Below are 5,175 nucleotides of genomic sequence, written 5' to 3'. Positions count from 1 at the left end.
CAGAACCAGGGGAACAGAAAAAGAGTGCCTGGTAGGCATCAGGCAGTGGGGATGGGGCGGGGGGTAGGGCAGGGCATTTGAAGTTATTGGGAATGCTGGTAAATGCAGAAGAGAAAGCAGCTGAAACAGGATGAGTTGGAGGAATGGGTTGAGGGATGTAGGTTGAAGACCCTTCAAACTTGTCAGACAGACAAGTGCTTTTTAAAGATATATACATCTGCCTTTAGAAGTGCTGCAGGCGTGGCTGCTGTGTCACATATGTGTCAGTAGGTGGCAGAGAGGAGAGAGGCTATGTCTATGATCAGTGTTCTGACCTTTGAACATTTGAATTAGTAGCCTAATAGTCCATGAAAAAAAAGCTAGCCTGAGACGGCCACCAGTCTAACAAAGCACCATGTAGGCCTGATGAACTCCTAGGACAGAGAGCCAGCTGGAGATTAGAACCACCTGGTACTGAGGACCCCAGGTGGGAGACGATACATGATCCTCCCGTGAGGCCACTCAAGTACACCTGTCAAGAATCAAGCTCCAGTGACCACCAGACCACTGTCATGGGGTCTGGATAAGGAACTAGCCTGCAATGATCAGAAGTCCAGCACCACACAGGCCTGGTGGCGCAGACCATGCCAGAGATGACATCTTCCCAGTGCCATAATGGGAGACTGGGGCATAGCGCCCCTGAGACCACTCCTAAGATGACCCCTGACACTCAGAGACCTCTGCACCACTAAAAAGGAGCAAGTAGAGAAATGGAAGAGAAAGAGAAACAGAAGGATGTGGGCACAATAAAAAGAGGCAGAACTGGAGTCTCAAGGGTAGGGAGGAACAACCTGATGTGAGTAGCCAGTGATGCCTGCCACTCAGGAGCATGGTGGAGTCCTGGCCTGTGCTGCCACGGGGGGGGGGGGGGGAGGGTGGTGCATATCTGGCATATCTGAGTCTATGGCCCTGTGAAGGCCATACCACCAAAGGCCAGGCAGATAGATGTTCCTGGTCTGGGCTGCTCCCCAGAGACATGTTGAAATCCGAGGGATTTGCAGAACTGGCTCAACTCCTCATCTGGGCATCCTGGAAAAGCTTGCCCTTGGAAGCATGAGAGTGGGTGAACTGGCCATGCCCCTAGTATTCAGGAGAATGGCCCATATGTTGTGGGAGTTGTGGGTGAGCTAGCCCCCAGGATACCAGTGTAGGCCTTACCATTTGTCTCCTGTGTGGGGGCATGGATGAGAAAGAGATATTGCTTTCCGCAACCTTGCTTCTCACCACCTGCAGTGGGCAGAAGAGCTGGCCTTGAGATCATTAGAGCAGGAGAGTTATCCCTGTCCCTCACCAGCTTCAGCACTCGGGAAAACAGGCCCCACCTTGCTAGGGTAGAAGAGTGGAGCTGACTCTGTTAGCAGGTGTGCGTGCACATGCGCGTGCGCGTGTGCAGGTGAGTGCACCCTGAATGTGTGAGCCTGGGGGAGCAGGCTCCACCACTAGTCTGTCACTTGTCTGACTTTCAGTGACATGGTCGAGAGAGAGATGCCCCCCTGCCTGCTTACCCCCACCCCCACCCCAGCCCTTGCCACCTATGGCAGTCAGAACTGGCCAGAGATCATCAGAGCAGGAGAGCCGTCCATGCCTCTCAGTTGCTGCAGTGTTCTGGAGAACAGACCCTGCACCTCACTTGGACAGCACAGTAGAGCTGGCCCTGTATGGGGAGTGGGGGTGTGGGGGTTGCAGGTGAGCCAGCCCCAAGGGTGTGAAGGTGGGAGAGCCGGTCCTGCCTCTTGTCTACTGGGTAGTGGTGCAGATGATGAGGGATGTGGGAGAGATGCCCTCCTCCTCTCCCTCATCTCTCACCATCTATGGCGGGCAGGAGAGCTGGCCCCGAGGTGGGAGAACTAGCCATGTCCTTCACCGACTGTGACACTTGGGAGAGTGAACCCTGCATCTCACCTGGGCAGCAGAGCAGAGCTGGCCCTGGTTGCAGGGGTTGGTGGTAAGCTGCCCAGAGGACATGAGAGTTAGAAAGTCTTTGAGCTGACCAGTTCGGACCCAGGGCTTTGAATGAGCCCTTCCCAGCATCTACCCCAACAATGAACCACTAGAGTGCTTGAAGGGGTCACTCCTACAGATTCAAAACTGCAGGACCTCCATGACACAGGGCAACAGCAGGATATCTGAGAGGAGTCCTAGTGAGGCTCCAGTATTGATAGAGTAACAGAACCCAGAGGCCTAGTACCAGACCAACGAGTCATTGCGATGAACATTTGCAAGCAAAGAAGTGTGGTCAAAAGGGTATACTGTGGGACACGCTGTGACACACTACAGCTTCCACAAAGAGAATTTTTTTCTCTGTTGTGGAGAGGTTTCAAGGGTGGAGAGCAGGTATGAGGGGAGGAGGAGATGAGTGAGATTGGGTAAATGGTGTGGAATTCACAAAGAACCAATAAAAAGTAAGACACACACACAAAGATACAGATCTGGGCTGAACTAAAGCTCAGGGTGGAGCACTTGTCCAGTGTGTATGGGATCCTGGGTTTGACCCCTAGCACTGCATTCACACATGTACACACACACAATGTAAAGTACTCAGATCAGGAGATCACACAGAATTTTCTAGAACATGGGCCACATTGTGCCAGGCAGCGAGCGTCAGCGACGTCTCCATCATGCTGAGAGACATATCCCTAGGATTCAGGGTGGATCACCACTGATAGTCCTGCCCAGTGTCCTGATCCAGTGTATTGGGGGGGTTCAGTGGCCCTACCTTACCTCTGCATGCTCACCGTGTGACATCCCCTGCCTATCTCACTTCAGGGCAGCTGCCTGGGCATAAGTGTCATGGCAGTTGGCCTAGAGCCCTCTTGCCCCATGCTCAGTAGCATATCCTCCCAGGAGGAGCTGACCACTAGACACCCAAGTGCTTCATACCCTGAGAAGAAGACCGAACTGCTAGTGTTGATCTCCCTCCTTGTGGATTTCCCTCTCTTTTTTTCATATCTTGGAAGATCTTCCAGAAGAAACTGTAGAATCTCTTTCAGTGATGGGGCAAGTTGCCTCACTGGGAGCTTCTGTGACTGAGGAGATCATGCAAGTAGTTTATATTGTTTTTCTTGTCTGTAGAATGGCCTTGTTTTCTTGGAGGGGGTGAGATTAGACGAGATAGCCTGGGGGGTTCTGAAAGGTCAGTGTGGCACTTTGTGCATAGCTCATGTCCTCATTCCTAGCTTCCATCAGCATTTACTATCCCTCCTACCTAAGGTCTCTGATCACCACCTCCCCCACAAACCGGTATGCTTCTGTCAGAGCCCAACTTCAGAGTCACTCCATCCAGACATCACGACTTGAGAACCTCTGCTCGCAGAGCAGCCTCTGGCACCTCTGTCCTGTGGAACCTTTCTAACTCCTTTACTCATGGTACCCACAGGTCACCTCATGCTAAATGAAAATTTCAGCACCTTGACAGACCTATAACCTGCTCCCCATCTGCTGTCCTGACTGGGAGGCTGTGGTTATTGGTCCTCAACATGGTCTGTTTAGACTGCCCTGTAGCTGGACTGTGGAGTTCTTGAGGGAGAGACATTGTCCAGTTGGTTTGTTCCATTCTGTATGGATGCTGCAGGCACCCAGTGAGGACTATGTGACTGAACAGCACCGTTCTTCAGCACACCCTGAGATACCCTCTAGGCCCTTGTTCCTTCTCTTTTTCTTGCTTAGTTGAAATATTTCTTAGCTCTAGCTATCTCCTCGAGTTTCTAGTCCACCAGTTCTTCCTCATATGAGGTTGGAAGCCAGTCTATGGATTTGATGACAACCCTGGCAGCCTGTCTGTGAGATATTGTGATCACTGTGGATGGTCATGTGGTAAGGTTCTCTAGAACCAATGGAAAGTGTGTTTAGAATGGGATTTATTAGGCTAAAAGTCCCACAATCCACCTGCTGTGGTGGTTTGCAGTTTTACTCTGAGTCCTATCTTAGGAACCAGGGGTGAGAAGGCTCAAGTCCCAGCCTAGGGGCCAGAAAAGGTCAATTTGAAGCTCACTAGTCAGAGAGAGGGGAGAGAGAAGGATAGAGAGAGAGGGGGGGGAGAACCACCTCTCTTCCTTCTCAGATCTTCTGGGGATAGATGATGTTCATCCATTCTGGGGAAGGAAATGTCTCTATTAGTTACAGCAATGCATACACAAATCCTACCGTGAAATACACTCCCAGACACCCAGAAATAACACCCAGTCAACTGGAAATAGAAAAATCACCATCTCAGGTCTCTCTTTCCACTGACTTCTCTTGACACAGGTTGTACACCCATTATTGTAGTGATTACAGCCCTGAATCCATAGTGAATAGCTGTCTACCATAGCTCTAATTGATTCGTGCTATGATGAGGCTTTAGGAAGAGGGACATGGGGGCAGAGAGGAGGCTCCCAACTAGCTCTGAGGAAGAAGGCAGGGAGACATCTGGAACCCACAGTGGGCAGAATAGAATTTGCTGACACTGAAGGGTTGAGGCAGAGAGAACACAGGGTGGCCAGTGGTTGAGAAGTCAACCTCCCATTGTCTCTCCTGGGCCCAGTGCCACCTTTGGAATGCTATGTGGTCCACTCTTATCCTATGTTGGTTATTGGAGCTTACAGACTTTACATTTTGTGTGTTCTGGGCGTGTGTTTCATGTTGTAAGCCTGTGGAACAAGCCTGCACACATCATGGGTGGTTTTTTTCCAGGGGAAATGAAAGCAAATGAGGTCAAGGAGTTGTACTACATTCTATTTATGTAAATAAAAGTAAAATTTCACATGCTCATTTGGCCTATTGCTTTCAAGTAAAAACTACTATCACCATCACCACCACCACCACCACCACCACCACCATCACTATACTACAGCTACTAACACCACCACCACCACCACCACCAATATTCATCAATGTTTCCCAATCTGTCATCCCTCAACAGCAAGATGCTTCTGTCCCCACTGGCTGTGGCCCTTTCTCAGCATCCACCCTATCTTCCTCCTCTCCTGCTTTTACTTCAGTGTGGGCGGGTGAATGCCTGTGTTTGCCTCATTTCTTTCTCCAAGATTAGTGAAGAATAAAGGAGCCAGCATCCATCTAGATGGACACAGAGGGAGCCTCACTGCTCTTGCCCCTGATATGTCTCCTTATAGAGGCAAAACCACGGCCAAATGCAGT

The 5,175-nt window shown here is 50.6% G+C and overlaps 1 non-coding gene across 1 annotated transcript; it reads left to right on the top strand.

Moving 5' to 3' along the window:
* The first annotated feature begins 216 nt into the window (after positions 1 to 216).
* Positions 217 to 345, top strand: LOC117722835 (small nucleolar RNA SNORA17). The gene has a single exon (XR_004608600.1). It is a non-coding gene; the product is annotated as a small nucleolar RNA SNORA17 (small nucleolar RNA).
* Positions 346 to 5,175: the final 4,830 nt, after the last annotated feature.

This window comes from Arvicanthis niloticus, chromosome 17, assembly GCF_011762505.2.
Source record: "Arvicanthis niloticus isolate mArvNil1 chromosome 17, mArvNil1.pat.X, whole genome shotgun sequence".
In the NCBI taxonomy this organism is placed as follows: Eukaryota; Metazoa; Chordata; class Mammalia; order Rodentia; family Muridae; genus Arvicanthis; species Arvicanthis niloticus.
The sequence above is the reverse complement of the archived record's forward strand: the minus strand, read 5'-3'. Positions and strand labels throughout refer to the sequence as shown.